This window comes from Bufo bufo, chromosome 7 (genome assembly GCF_905171765.1).
Source record: "Bufo bufo chromosome 7, aBufBuf1.1, whole genome shotgun sequence".
In the NCBI taxonomy this organism is placed as follows: Eukaryota; Metazoa; Chordata; class Amphibia; order Anura; family Bufonidae; genus Bufo; species Bufo bufo.
In genome coordinates, this window is record NC_053395.1 from 191,025,345 (window position 1) to 191,042,108 (window position 16,764).

The 16,764-nt window shown below is 43.1% G+C and overlaps 1 protein-coding gene across 1 annotated transcript in view; it reads right to left on the minus strand.

Annotated features, from left to right (window-relative positions):
- Positions 1-16,359, minus strand: part of B3GALT1 (beta-1,3-galactosyltransferase 1) — a 363,301-nt gene extending 346,942 nt beyond the window's left edge. The window contains exon 1 of the mRNA XM_040441341.1: positions 16,171-16,359. The gene's annotated coding sequence lies outside the window, so the exon portion shown is untranslated. The remainder of the gene's footprint in view (positions 1-16,170) is intronic.
- Positions 16,360-16,764: the final 405 nt, after the last annotated feature.

The window sequence follows — 16,764 nt, forward strand, 5'->3', positions numbered from 1 at the left end:
AGCGATAGGTCATGACACCCTCGTGACACTATTATGGATCACAATAAGAATATAAATATATCCCATTGACTGGCGCCATGTATGAATTGCCCGAAATTTGCTTTTAAAAGGGTGGTCCTAGTAGGACAACTCATCTCCATTTACCCTCATAGGCTCAGACCTTCCTTTAGCAGTCCAAGCCAACCATGGAGTATATAGATAGCTATCCTTTTGAATAGGTACCATGTAAAGCTTTGGCAGACAAGATGAGATGCGATAATCCCTTTATATCTGAGTTTATGCTTTTAGTTAAAGCAAGAAAAAAAACAAAATAAAAAGTAAGTCTGTAGCCTATTAATTCAATATGAATAATTTGCATAGCATGGCATAGCAGACTCATTTCTGAACCATTATTATCTACGATAGGTTTATCCATTTCAATAAAAGCTGATTAAAAGTAAAATAGCTGCACAAATAGTCATTCTGCGTTATTGTCCAATATCTCTCTGTAAGTCCAGTTATAACGCAGAGTTTCCTTCGGGGACACATTGAAATAAATGGCACGTGATGATTTCTTATATGGCAGTTCTTTCTCCAAGCTATTGTCAGATATTGGATTCTTTCCAGGGTGATGTGAAGAGCTCTATTATTAGATGTGTCTGCTATGAGATACAGAATCCCACCTACAGTCAGTGATTTCTGATGTTACCGTGCACAACCAGGCAAACCAGAGCAGGCGTCAATACAAAGCATAGAGTATCAGCTCTTCTCTAGGTGATTATTGGCTGTAATGTGCAGTGCCAATATGGTTATAACAAGCTACAGGAAATATTGTAATATAGCATGGTTCTACTTAAATATAAAAATCCACGGCTTTCATATTCACTGGATCCAGAAGAGCAAACATTTCCTAAGATATCGTGGATTCATGGCCAACTGACCCACATCATGGAACTCCAGGACACTAAGATTCATGGTGAAATATTGCGAAATTCTTTTGTCCTCCAGTGGGTGCAGTAAGAGGCTGTCTGGTTTAGAGACCCCATTTTTAAAACCCTAATACATGCTTCCCATGTGTCCCTCTTTTGGAGATACAGTCCCTTTTTTTTTTACCCAAGTCCCGCTGTCCCTTTCTTTTTGACGTGGGAGATACATGTGAATGAATAAACTTATTAAACTGTTCCAAAAACTATTTGACTGGGTTCCTACCTGCATATCATATTTTGTTTTCATTATTTGGTGCAATTTGGACCTTAAAATGTCTATAATCAGATAATTTTTTGTGCTGGTATTTAAAAGGGTATTCTAGCACAAATTTTTTTTTTAAAATATAACTGAATTTAAATCTACCTTACCCATTCCTCGTCGGATCCCCATGGCACCCCACCTACTACTGTCTCAATATGGCACTAAATAGCTGTGAACGTTGCTAAACCAATCACTGGCTGCAGCCATGATCCACCTCAGCCAGTGATTGGATCCTTCACACAATGAGCGGTAAGTGTCCCACTTTGACAATCCCAAAAGTTGTCTGGTGTATGCTAAAAATATATTATGAATTAATTGATAAGGATTCACCATGCAGAAACCTAATCTATTAGTAAGAGTGGCTATAAAGAGTGCCTCTTGGTCTGAAGGGTCTATGTATAACATGAACAGCCCTTTGATTCCAATTAAAAATGTGCAATGCTTAATTTCCCCTGTGCTGGCTCTGCAGGAATTTCCCCTCTGCTTGCTGAATTCCTCTATAGATTAAAGGGGTTGTCTGAGATTGCCAAAAATTATAAAATATAAAATATTAAAATAGCCATTACTTACCTGTTGAAAAATATACAGCTCCATGCCTGCCATTCTGGTTCTCCCTAGGAATCTTTGTTTACAGGGCTGCAGCGATGATGTCACGTCAACAACATATGACCACAGCAGCCAATCAGTGCGCACCATAGAGCCAATGATTGGTTACAGTGGTCACGTGATGTCAGACCTGTAGCCCTGCAAGCAAAAACTGGTGGGGAGGAACAGAATGGTGGCGCCAGAACAGCACAAGATTTGATGAGTATGTAATACTTATTTTGTTATTTTTCACCATCCCATGACTGTGCACTACAGACAACCCCTTTAAAATGTATCTCTATCAATGTGACACCATGGCATCAGCTTATTATTAAGGAACCCTTCTAATAAAAGGGATTGTCCAAAGCAAAAAAAGCCCTTAAAAATATTTCATTATTGTGACCATATTACAGTCTACTGATCAGTCCTCCAATATGAGCAACTGTGCTTTTATGGATCTCGCGTAGGCTTCTTTTATATTATTGGTGGCTATGAAGATTTTCTATAATTTTCTAATCAATAGTAGAGATATTGTACACAATGAAGACACCGATTAAATAATGAATACTTTTAGATACAGATGTAACAAACTTTAACTTGACACTTAACACACAACACACCATAAAATGACATATGAAATGGACCTGTCATGTGAACCAGGAACTGTAGCTGCCATTACCTGGCTATAGCGCAACATATAGCGGCACAGTTTTTTAGTTCCTATACCTCCATTCCCAAGAAATTGGTGCTTCTAGTTTCAGCTCCCAATACACTATTTAGACCATGCACTGCCAAGGGTATATGATTTTAGAGCTCTGAGTCCCTCCTTGTTTAGGTTCACACCCCCTTGACAGTGTACCAGAATATCTATGGCATGGCAGATATTGCCATGTAATGTGACAGGTCCTGTTAAACACAACACATACCAGTGAAAATGTCAAAGTTGCTGCAACTGTGTCTTTCTATGGAGTCATTATAGTGAATGGGGCCGGAGTGGACTTCCAGCTACACAAGTGTGCAAGTGTTAGTACGGATCCGGCAGGCTGTTCCTCTGCCGGTACAGCCTGCTGGACACTGCTAACGCTAATGTCAAAGTAGCCTAAGAGCATTAATAGTTTAAGGAATATATCCACCTTTTGAACCATTTTTCATTGTAAAAAATAATGTAAAATAAAAAAAATCTATTTTGCAGATAATATTCCATTTAAAATCCCCCACTATTTTGTGTCTCCAGCTCCTTTGCAGATCTCTGTTTTTACTATTACAGACTATAAGCAAATCAAGTGTAATCCAAGCCTGTAGCAATGTTCCTTTCAAATGTCCCCCTTGTAGTGTTCATCGAGCACCAAAGCACAATGGAATGGAAGTCAATGGGAGAACCCGAGCATTAAACCAGGCACCCCCTGCTCTGTATTGGGGAGGGTGTCTGGTTCATAGTAAAAGGTCAGAAATTGATGGAAACACCACTGAAATGGTTCGGGAACAGCATGGGGAGGATGTCTGGATGCATCTTGGACTGCCAGGTCGCTGCTGGGAACCATGTTGTCCGAGTAGTACGCCACTTTTACAGACTGACAATAATATGCAACAAAACCAAAGATTAAATCGATTTTAGAGGAAAAATTGTTAGGAAACATTCTTTCCTGTATATTTACTTGTATATAAAGTGCAAGTGCTGCCAAAAATTACAAGGAAAATGTACTCCGATACAAACCTGTATATCACATAAGGGAGGGCCTCATTCATGTTGTGGGACACCTACACTTATAAAGCCTATGCATTAAGTGAAAGGGCTTCAAAAATTACAAGGAACCGGCACTCCAATACACCCTTTATTACACATAAAGGAGGGCATCATACACACCCTTGAAAAATTATTATTAATGGCCTGCTGGTGACCCTCAAAAACATTAGGAGCAAGGGCCTTCTGGTGACCCTCTAAAACATTACAGGCGAGGGCCTGCTGCTGAGCTGACCATCTAAAACATTAGGGGTGAGGGTCTGCTGCAGAGCTGACTCTTTAAAACATTAGGGGCGAGTGCCTGCTGCTGATCTGAGCATTAGAAAAATTATGGGTGAGTGCCTGCTGCTGAGCTGACCACTGAAAAATTATGGGCGAGTGCATGCTGCTTAGCTAACCATTGAAAAAATTATGGGCAAGGGCCTGCTGGTGAGCTGACTCTCAAAAACATTATATTCAAGGGCCTGCAGGTGAGCTGACCCTCTAAAAGATTGTAGGTGAGGGCCTGCTGGTGGGCTGACCCTGTAAAACATTATGGTTGAGGGCCTGCTGGTGAGCTGACAATCAAAAACATTATATGCAAGGGCCTGCTGGTGAGCTAACCCTCTAAAAGATTGTAGGTGAGGGCCTGCTGGTGAGCTGACCCTCTAAAACATTATAGGATTCAAATGCTGATGAACATAGATCATTAAGTAGACTATGTCTTTATAGTTATTGAGATATTTGGATACATATGTTGCAGCTTTATTAGGGAGATACTACTGCCCAAGTACTATGCACTTTGTTATTTGTTTTTATATGTTTTAATAAATTTTATGGGAAATGTTATTCTCTCCATGTGATACCGGATATTTGTGTGCTCTCCAATTACTGCATAATTTTTATTCTACTTTTTAGCAAAATAGGGTGTGTTGCAGAGTGAGCACCATTTCTCTATCTGTCCAGTTGGTGGAGCCACTACCAATTTAATCTAATTTTTATAAGATTCAACCTGTCAGCATTTTCAGATGACAGGCGGATGCGCTTATCAGTTATTATGCCCCCAGCAGCACTGAATACCCGCTCTGACAAAACGCTGGCGGCAGGGCAGGTCAGCACCTCCAAGGCGTAGAGCGCCAGTTCGTGCCCTGTGTCCAGCTTGGACACCCAATAGTTGTAAGGCACTGAGGGATCATTGAGGACTGCTACGTACTCCTTCACCATCTTCCAAAATTGTTCCCTCCTTGTGACACTAGGCCGCGCATCAGGGTGAGGGTGCTGGCCGGGTGTCATGAAACTGTACCAGGCCATGGAGAGTGTTTCCCTGCCTCTGTTGGAACTGCTGTGTGTTCCTGTCGTCTCCCCTCCTTGGTTTTCCAAGGAACTACGTACTCTGCCGTCAGCGTTGTCAGCTGGACAGTTTTGGAGCAATTTTTCCATAAGGACATTCTGGTATTGAGAAAATCAAAGGGGCAGTAACAATTAAAACATGGTATTTATTGATATAACTAAAATATATGTATATAATCCCCTTACAAACAAACAAAGACAAACAAACACAGTCGGGACCTGGGTACTAGAGAGCCGCAGGAATGTGGGTCTCGGTACTCGGAGTCCCTAGGGCGGGCCCTTAATAGGGCTGTGTGGACCCCAAGGGTCAAGAGGAGCCACAGAAAGTGCTGAGAAACACCCCAGCATGGGTGTCCTGAAACCCGATTGGGAACAGGTAATGCCCAGTCAGGGTAAATAAGGGTAGATCATACCGGTGTGAGGTCAGACCATACATGTGTCCAGCGGACACAGGAAACACCCAGACAATGGATCTTTTCTCAGCACGTTGATAAGGTGTTCAAAATGCGGGGGAGGGATTCTTCATAGATTAGGTCAATCCTGGTCAGGGTCCGCAGGGAGAGTGAACTGTCCCTGTTGTACCCTGCTTGGCCTACTATGACCCTAATGCCCTAACACGGGATCCGTGCCCCGCAAGGGGTGGTCCCGTCTGGAACCTGACCCTGGTATGAGGTCCCTATGAGACCCTGCCAGGTACTTCTGAAACACACAAAAAAAGGGAGGTACAAGAAGCCCTATAAACTGCTGTAAAGTAGTGTGTATATCTGGTAGAAAAAACATATACAGGCAAACACAATGACCCCCTAATGCCGATGTGTGAATAGACACTATCCAGGCATATAGGTAGGGACTCAAACATCAGCTGATAATTCTACTTACAGTAGGCCTATGTGTATGGCGTCTGGCAGCGCTGTAATATGCGCCGCTTCTGTTTTTAAATGGTAAGGGGGCGGGGTCAGGCTGTGCATTCGTGCGCCCATCTCTGATGCTAGGCGCAGTCTGATGACAGAGCTCGTCACAATCACGTGACCGCATGAGCACAGTCTGACGACGCGGCCTACAGCGTGCATCACATGGGCCCGCGTCATCAGTCGGGAGCGCTGGAATCGTATGCCCAGTATCGGCGTCTCTCTCCCCATCGCATCTCCTATAGGTCAGAGACGGTGGATGGGCGGGACTAGCAGATGTGGGTTCGGGCGAACGTATCAGCGCTTCCAGAAGGCTGAGTGGGTGGAGCTGAGCGCGTCTGTTGCGCTCGGCTTCAACAAACCCCTCGCATATAATTGATCCGTGGGGGGTCATTGTCCCAGACCCTCCACTGTGGACAACAAAGTGAATATTTAGCGGCAGGGGTGACCACAGTAGCTAAGAGTGGGGACCTATTTAATAAACAGTATAAGGGCAGGCTAGTATGCAAGACTGCCTGATGCAGTCAGCTGCATACTTAGTCACACACAGTAAAGAGGGGTGAGAGGGTAAACACAGATGAACTTATCAAAAAAACATCAAAAAAACATAGAATTACAAAAAAAACATCAAAGACATTCTGGTATTGCACCATTTTGCTAGTCCTCTCCACCACAGGAATGAGAGATGAGAAGTTCTCTTTGTAGTGGGGGTCGCGAAGGGTGAACAACCAGTAATCGGTGTTGTCCAAAATGCGTATAAAGCGTGGGTCACGAGAAAGACAGCCTAACATAAAGTCAGCCATGTGTGCCAGATTCCCAACAGGCAAGACTTCGCTGTCCTCATCAGGAGGATGACTCTCAATCTCCTCATCCTCTTCCTCCTCTTCTGCCCACCCACGCTAAACAGATGGAATTAAACTTCCATGGGTACTACCCTCTGTAGCAGAGGCAACAGTCTCCTGCTCCTCGTCCTCCTCCTCATCATCCAATTTGCGCTGAGAAGACGAACTTAGGGTGGTCTGGCTGTGTAATGTCTTCCCCTGTTTCCAAACTTCCACATGCAAAGCGTCATCCTTAATTGTGAGCAGTGAGCGTTTGAGTAGACACAGAAGTGAGATGGTGACGCTGATAATAGCGTTATCGCCGCTCACCATCTGTGTTGATTCCTCAAAGTTTCCTAAAACTTCACAGAGGTCAGACATTCATGCCCATGCTTGTGAAGAGCGGAAGCTGACTGGAAAGGCGACGACCATGTTGCAGCTGGTATTCCACTACTGCCCTCTGCTGCTCACAAAGCCTGGCCAACATGTGGAACATCGAGTTCCAGCGCGTGCTCACGCCGCACAACAGCCGGTGAGCTGGCAATTGTAATCGCTGCTGCAGCGTTGACAGACCGGCGGAAGCTGTCGATGACTTGCGGAAATGGGCACACACTTGGCGCACCTTCACCAGTAGCTCAGGCAAATTGGGGTAGGTTTTGAGAAACCGCTGAACCACTAAGTTGAAGATGTGGGCTAGGCATGGGATGTGTGTGAGCTTCCCGAGCTCCAAAGCTGCCACCAAGTTACGGCCATTATCAGACACAACCATGCCTGGTTCTAGGTTGAGTGGCGAGAGCTACCGCTCAGTCTGGTCTCTTATCCCCTGCCACAGCTCTGCGTGGGTGTGCTGTTTGTCACCTAAGCAGATCAGCCTAAGCGCTGCCTGTTGACGCTTTCCCACTGCAGTGCTACACTGCTTCCAGCTACCGACTGATGGCTGACTGGTGCTGCAAGAGGATAATTCTGAGGTGGAAGCGAAGGAGGAGGCAGAGGAGGAGAAATGGGAGTTGGAGCCACTAAGGTAGGTGGTGGCGGAAACCCTGATGGAATTAGGGCCTGCAATCCTTGGCGTCAGTAGCACCTGTGCCATCCCACGGTACGACTCACTCCCGGCTTCCACAACGTTCACCCAGTGTGCCGTCAGGGAAATATAGAGTCCCTGGCCGAAAGCACTTGTCCATGTGTCAGTGGTTCAGTGGACCTTCCCAGTAACTGCGTTGGTCAGGGCACGGGTGATGTTACGGGACACATGCTGGTGGCGGCTGGGGACTGCGTAACGAGGGACGGCCGCCGACATCGGGCTGCCGAAGGCCTCAGTGTCCACAATCCTAAATGGCAACATTTCCAGGGTCAATAATTTGGAAAGTTGCGCAATTAGTGCTATGGCCTGTGGGTGGGTGGCTGGGTGTTTGCGCTTGCATTCAAATGCCTGGGTTAAGGACATTTGTATGCTGCGCTGGGACACGGAAGTGGGTGTGGTCACCGATGGTGCTTGCGAAGGTCCAGGTGCAGGGTCGGAGGCATCCGGACCTACGCTTTCAACAGAAGATTGTCCAGCACGTAACACAGGGGAAGAGGAGGCAGTGGTGTGACCCGCAGACACAGATTGTAGATCCAGGCATTCTGCCCACCTATTACGGTGCTTTGATGCCATGTGGCGGATCATGCTGGTGGTGGTGAGGTTGCTAATGTTCACGCCCCTGCTCATTTTTGTATGGCACAGGTTGCAAATTACAATTCTTTTGTCATCCGCACTTTCCTCAAAAAAGCGCCAGACTGCAGAACACCTACCCCTTGGCAAGGGAGATTGCCACAAGGCGGTGCTCCGGGGAACAGTTGCAGGTCTGTTTGGTGTGGCCCGACTTCTCCCTTTTGCCATCCCACTGCCTCTTCCAGCCTGTTGCGGTGCTGCAGATCCCTCCCCCTCTGTACTGCTGTCCTCGCTCAGCTTTCCACCTTCCCAGGTTAGGTCAGTGACTTCATCGTCCACCACCTCCTCTTCCACTTCCTCACTCTCGTTATCCTCCTGGCTTGTTGACCTAACAACAACCCCAGTTATTGACAACTGTGTCTCATCCTCATCATGAACCTCTTGAGACACTAATTGTGGTTGACTTATTGGCAACTGTGTCTCATCATCATCATCCACCTCCTGAAACACTAATTGCCGTTCCCCACAGTCATCTTCTTCTGACTGTGGATGCTCAAGAGTTTGGGAATCAGGGCACAAGATCTCCTCATGTCCCTCTTCAAGCGAGCTTGACGAAAGGGCCAAATGAAGGAATGGCGCTGAAAAGAGCTCCTTGGAATATCCGAGTGTGGGATCACTTGTTTGGCAAGACCCTCCATGGTGGGAGAAAGGAGGATCAGGGTGAGGATTGTGTTGACCAGACTCTTGGCTACTGTGACTGGACTTTGTGGAAGACAGGGTGATGCTTAACCCACTGAAAGCATTATCTGCTGCAATCCAACCGACCACCTGGTCGCACTGGTCTGACTTCGAGAGCGTTTTCCTGCACCGCCCTGCAAACTGGGACATGAAGCTAGATATCGTGGATGATTTTTTCTCCCTGTGTACTTGCAGCAGGCACAGTTTCAACACACCCAGAGCCATGGCCAATGCGTGCACCATCAGCATCATGGCCACTTCCCCTTCCTTTACTGCTCGCCTTCTTCATTTTAAATGTTATATATGCTTGAAAGTATGTAACACGTACAGTAGCGTAGGATTTGTTAGTGTATGCGCAAAAAAATTATAAGAGGTATTTGGAATATGGAAGTGTCACACCGGAGATATACCGCAGATAATGTTGCTGTCCGCAGCGGACACCGTCTCCGGAAAAAGTACACTGGATGCCACTAATGTTTTTTGAATGTGCACATGTTACACAGGAGATGTAGCGCAGCTAATGTCACTGTCCGCAGCAGACACCATCTACGAAAAAAGTATACTGGATATTTTTGGGATACGCACACATTACACAGGAGAAATACCGCAAATAATGTTGCTGATGTTGACAGCCGCTAATATAAAATTACAGGGAATGTCACAGGTATTTGGGATGTGGAACCATTACACAGGAGAAATACTGCAGATAATGTCGCTGATGTCACCAGCGGCTAATAAAAAATTACAGAAAATGTCACAGTTATTTGGGATGTTGAAACGTTACACATGAGATGTACCCCAGGTAATGTCACTGTCCGCAGCGGACACCGTCTACGGAAAAAGTACACTGGATGTCATAGATATTTTTGGGATGTGCACACGTTACACAGGAGATGTAGCACAGCTAATGTCACTGTCTGCAGCGGACACTGTCTATGGAAAAAATACACTGGATGTCGCAGATATTTTTGGGATGTGCACACATTACACAGGAGATGTAGCGCAGATAATGTCACTGTCTGCAGCGGCCTAGCTATTGCACGCTATTTAGCGCAGGATGCGCTAAAAATAGATATTGCTGCCACAGACAATAGTCCTTAAAAGGACTTTTGGGTCTTTAAAGTATTAGCAATTTAGCGGAGCTTGCGCTAAAAATATAAATTGCTGCTTCCACCCACAACAATAGTCCTTAAAAGGACTTTTGGGTCTCTGATAAGTTTTTCAACTGAAAAAAAAAGAAAATTTCACTCCCTACACTATCTGTCCCTTCTTCAGCATAGCTCTCCCTGATTAACACTGAGCTGAACACGTGTCATCAGGTGCTATATAGCACCCTATGACGCGTTCCGGCCAGCCAATCACTGTAATGCCAGTAACCAACATGGCTACGGCATTACAGTGAAGGGCAGTACTTACCTGCATGTTTATTGGCTGCATAGCAGCCAACAAACATGCGGGCAGGAGACTCGAGCATTGCGCTCGGGCACATGCGGTATTCGGCCAAATACTGCCATGTGCCGAGCATTGAGATGCTCGAGCCGAACTGGTGTTCGGCCGATCATGCTTAATCAACACTACCCCCTTGTCTTGCTAACATACATCCAGCAGATATTTAAACCAAAGAATGGGTTACATGAAACAACAGAACATGACAAACCACATAAACCCCTCTAAACAGAGCTAACTCAGCAAAATAAAATGACCTACAACAGAACACTGAGGCTAATTAGCTATAATCATTACAACTTTATTAAGACACATGTAAAAACATACAAAAAAGAGATGAAAATGTATAAATGTTAGGTGCGGTACATCCCTGGGAGATGAAAGTTAAGGGTATGGTACTAGGGAAGATATAGGGAGAGGACACTTAAAAACCTGCTGAGTGGGCATCAATACATATAAAGTGCAAAGTGCAAAAATTTGCAAAACAAGCCCTATTATACAACAGAGGTAGTGACCCTACCCTACCTGTAAATGCCAAGTAGTGTATAAATATATCAAAATAACCACATACCCTTACAAAGGTAATATCTCCTCAGGAAGACCGCACACCCTGACGCACATTTCAGTGGAAACCTGGGGCTCTCCAACTGTTGCAAAACTACAAATCCCAGCATGCCCAGACTACCTAGCTATCAGCCTACAGCAGGGCATGGTGGGAGTTGTAGTTTTACAACAGCTGGAGAGCCGCAGATTGGCCATCCCTGCCTTAGAGACATATAAGTCGGCATAGGAGCTGTAGACATGAAATGGTCGGGTTTTTGTTACCAAAGATATTGGTTGATAATTTATTTTATTTTAGATATGTTGGAGCAATAAACAATATAATAAATGTCAAGGAATGGATTAGTCATTACAATTTGTGCACATTGCTCACTTTTTTATATAATGTCATTATCATTTAATAAAATAAAGGGAATTTGGAAGTTCATAAGTCTCTCATATACCATGTAGGCATTTTTCCTTTATTTCCTTATTGGGGTGTGATAAAAAAAAAATAAGCCCTAGCACCTGCTAAATGACTTTTTGACATTTACATAACCCAAAATAACTGCGTATGAAATCAATGGATTATGATGGTGCTGTTTAGGAATGTGGGGAACCTATCAATTAGAGGTCAGGAGGACCACAGGGGCACCAGAAACAAACTAACTTGGTTTGTAAAATTTTGAAAAAGTTGTTATATTGTGATAAGAACTGAGAAAACAGAACATGTAAATTTGAAGAAATACATAACGCCCATAAGTCTTTAGTAATAGTAATTACAAGGTATATATTTATGTATAAATTTAGGCATCTTGAGTTTTTTCATCTGTCAAACATCAGTCTGTAAACAACTGCACAGTTCAAAAATGATGCCTGGGTGTCCTACCACTTATCTTCTTGTCCTCATTAAATGCCTCAGCAAACAACAATCCCATTTCCATAGGTAATGGACATAGATTCCAGTCAGTGTCACCTTTCAAAATCAATATTCCACTTACTGCATATGAATCGTCAAACTCCAAAACCATAGATGTGAGCACTGATGTTAGACATTCATATCCATCTATCTGGTCCCTTGTAGTGCTGGGGTCCTAAGTTCAAATCCAACCAAGGACAGCATCTGCATGGATTTTGCAAGATCTCTGCATGTTTGCGTGGGTTTCCTCCAGTTTCCTCCCATACTCCAAAGACGTACTGATAGGGGAACTTAGATGGTAAGCTCCATTGCTGACAGCAAGTGAGGATAATGTCTGTAAAGGGCTGCCGAATATATGCTATAAGTCAGGATAATAAATAATGCCTATCTATGTATAGATGGAGCAGTTTCTAGCTTGACTTTGACATCATGTCACAAAAGTAGAGACGAGTGAATGAGTTCTAAAGTTCGACCCAAAGTTCTGATATTTGTGTGATGGGAGAGAGAGATTTTTCCAGGCAATTAAGGTGCTTTTAATTCAGGTCAGATTTTGATCTTAATTGAATCGGAAAGGCAATTCAGCCCAATTGGACCCAAATTTTAAGAAATTCTGCAATCTCTACACAAAAAACATCTATTATTTATGTATCTATGTACCTACAATCTACTCTATCATCTATCTCATATCTATCTATCTATCTATCTATCTATCTATCTATCTATCTATCTATCTATCTATCTATCTATCTATCTATCGTTCTATTATCTATCTATCCACCATCTACTCTATCATATATCTTATATCTAATCTATCTATCTATCTATCTATCTATCTATCTATCTATCTATCTATCTATCTATCCACCATCTACTCTATCATATATTTCATATCTAATCTATCTATCTATCTAAAAGCAGAAAAATGGCAGCACCAGAATAAGACAAAAATAAAAAACAACACAGGTGCATGAGAAAGGCTCTAACTTTGAGCCAAAACGTCACGTCCACATGGGTGAATGAACTTTTTCTATTTTTTAAATTATTTTAGGGCCCTTTTACACTGGCCAGAATTCCGCGCGGGTGCAATGCGTGAGGTGCAACGCATTGCACCCGCACTGAATCCGGACCCATTCACTTCAATGGGGCTGTGCAGATGAGCGGTTATTTTCACGCATCACTTGTGCTTTGCGTGAAAATCACAGCATGCTCTATATTCTGCATTTTTCACGCAACGCAGGCCCCATAGAAATGAATAGGTCTGCGTGAAAATCGCAAGCATCCGCAAGCAAGTGCGGATGCGGTGCGATTTTCATGCATGGTTGCTAGGAGATGATAGGGATGAAAGTAACCCTGGACCTCATTAAAGTGCATTCATTTTATTATTTTCCCCTATAACATGGTTATAAAGGAAAATAATAGCATTCTGAATACATAATGCTTACTAAAATGTGGCTTTAGGGGTTTAAAAAATAAAATAAAAATTAACTCACCTCAAACAATTAATAGCGCAGCCGGCATCGTCTTCTTGCTTCTTCTTTCAGGACCTGCAAAAGGACCTTTGATGACATAATCGCACTCACCGCGTGGTGAGCACGATGACGTCAGCGCAGGTCCTGCTGAATGAAGATAGAAGATTTCTATCTTCATTCAGCAGGACCTGCGCTGACGTCACCGCGCTCACCACGTGGTGCGCGCGGTGACGTAATCAAAGGTCCTTTTGCAGGTCCTGAAAAAAGACGATGCCGGCTGCGCGAACAACAGGATGAGGCGAGTTAATTATTTTTTTTTTTAACCCCTCAAGCCACATTTTAGTAAGCATTCTGTATTAAGAATGCTATTATTATTTTATAACCATGTTATAAGGGAAAATAATAAAATCTACAGAACACCGAACCCAAACCGGAACTTCAGTGACGAAGTCTGGGTTCGGGTCTGGGTACCACATTCAGTTTTTTATCACGCGCGTGCAAAACGCATTGCACTCGCGCAATAAAAACTGAACATCGGAAAGAAATCGCAGTCAAAACTGACTGCAATTGCCTGCCTACTCGTGCGGTTTTCCCACAATGCACACGCGACGCATCCGGAGCAAATCCGGGACGCCCATGTGAAAGAGGCCTTAGAGTGCTGCCTGCTTGCATTTTTATCTATCTATTCATAGGATCAAATAGGGTACACTAGGCCATTACAGTCCATCAACACAACACATGTGATACCCCACACTTTCTCCCCTTATATTATGTTCCAAGTCACGCTAGTGACATACAGAGCACTTCCTATTTAACATGCTCACTAAGAGGCTGTCAGCATTTAATAATCCGGTCATAAGGGGCAGTTACAGTATTAGACACTCATTAGTATTAAGTCTCACAACTGGCAGCAGATAAGCAACGCTTATGTGACAACATGGTCTGGATTCTGGAAGTAACTGCACAGTTGGTCACTTCCAGTTTCCTAACTTTTTGTTTTAGAAGCAACCTACTTTTTGATCTTTACACAAACCTATCTCTATCTATCTCTGATATTTAACAACTTTACTTATCTTTTCTCATTGTGTGTTTCTTTTCCATAAATATGTACATACTAAATAACAAACATCCCAATGTGAATATGCTGCACAATATAAGCCATGCATTTTGCATCATGTATGGTATGATCTGCAAGCCTCCACAACAATGTACTATATGCAGCTTCCCAAATACAAACTGATTATTGCACTGCAGGCAAAAGAGTTATCTCACCCCTCTGACCTTTATCTTTCTAGTTCTAGATATTTATTTTCTTGTGAGGCTTTTTAGTCATCCAAAAATAGCACCATTACCATCATGAAGCCTAAACTCTTATAGTACATTAGGATAATATGATCATTTTCTACATGGATATTAATCATACACAGGAGTAAACAGTCCACTACCACACCAAATATGAGGCTACAATTTATACAAGATGGTTTTGTGTGTACACACACACACACAAGATCACTAATTATAAAACATACAAATAAAAATAATAAGCATAATGCATCCCTTTTGTATAGATTTCTGATATACAGCTGATATACCAACAATTTAGTAATCTTGCCTTGATGGGTTAATAAAAGGCTAAATATCGATACAATGAAACCTCCTCCAGTTATTCCATCAACATATTCCATGGTCATTCAACAATATCATACGAGGCATTGAATGATCATCATTACATGTCACTATTATTGTTGTTACATTTGTATCATTATAGCCAATATTCATTTTCAGTAGAAGAATTTGTGTTTCACATTATTTCAAAATATTTACAGTTCCATGATACACCTTTAAAGAAAATTACACAGCAAAAAATATCACGAGACATCTAATCTAAACAGTTCCAAAAACAAAGTTCAAAGTTTGATTTGATACTTTTGGTAAACGATAGCAAACCCATAATGCCAAACATTGATCTTTTTTGTCATTAACACTCCTTGAACTATTTGAGACAAGTCGCAGTAAAATATGAACGGCAGCATTGTATAGAATGACACTTGTGATGACAGAGCTGCTCTTTGATGTTCAACATTCTTCTAGAGAGAAGTAACACAATATCAGATTGTTATTACAATATATCAATCTATCATCTCTATCTATCTATCATTCCATTTATTTCATTATGTATCTATCTAAACAATAGCAACATTGTATAAAGTACCAACAATCACTTTAAAATAGCAACAATCTCCACAAATAGTCACACAACTCATATGTAGTTGGCAGCCAGGACTAGAACTTGCTCTCCAAATATTATTACATTGGGTAACATAACCCCAGCATGGGCATGATGTGCATCCTGCCAGGTGCATTGGTAACCATATCCAGGCTAAATGTATATATATATATATATATATATATATATATATATATATATATATAATTAGCAGGAAATGGCCTGCAAACTGAAGCATCTTTCCCCTGAAGAAACAGTGTTTGATCCACACATGGTATGCAAGGAAGCAAATCAGAGTTGATGGGATGCACTGAAGAAAAAGCCAGACACATAGCAGCTACCATTTTCTGATTAATGTCACCAGCGTAGAAAATCTGTAATGGTAGCAGCCGTTGTGTCTGTGACATTATTAGCAGAGAAGGACCAGAGGGATAGAGAGAGCAAGTGAATGGATGCAGTGAGCACAATGTAGGAGCTCACACCAGGATGCAGCATCCTTTCGCCATACATTGCCGGAGCACTTGGTGCACAGCTGCTTGGAAATAAGGAACAAAGCAGGCAGCACATACCATCAGTGCAGGATGGATCCTTTGTATGTCCTGAGCAATCACTGCAGAGGTTGTCACCAGCAGCCTGGGAAACACAGAGCTTGATATCCACATGCAAGTGATGCTGCTGCCTGCAGCTGCAAGAGGCAGAGAACAGCAATGAGAAGGGACCTCCCAATCCAGGCAGTGGCTGCCTTCAATGCACGCAAGCCCAGCCTTCTATTGCAATCCATATACGCCCAGAGTCAGGTTTATTCAGTGCAAAGAGAAACTGGAGCCTGGCAAGTCGATGCCCCTGATGTCACAAGCCCCTCCTGGTCTTAAACAGGGGGGCACTGCTGCACTCCCTGTACAGTGAGAGGTTAAATCAAGTGCACAGATGGAGAGAGCAGGAGTGGGTGGCAGCTATTTAATAAACGCTCTTTTCCCCCCCTTCGATTTCACATGTTTAGTAGGACACATCACACTCCCACATACTGTATACCTCTAGGATATGATAAAAAGTAATTAGGTTTCTGATCCAGTGCTGTTGCATAAGAACGCCTTGCAGTAAGGCATGAGATTACACCGGTCATGATCCTCAAGTGGTTCTGCAGCAGCTGTAGGTTTTCTAGG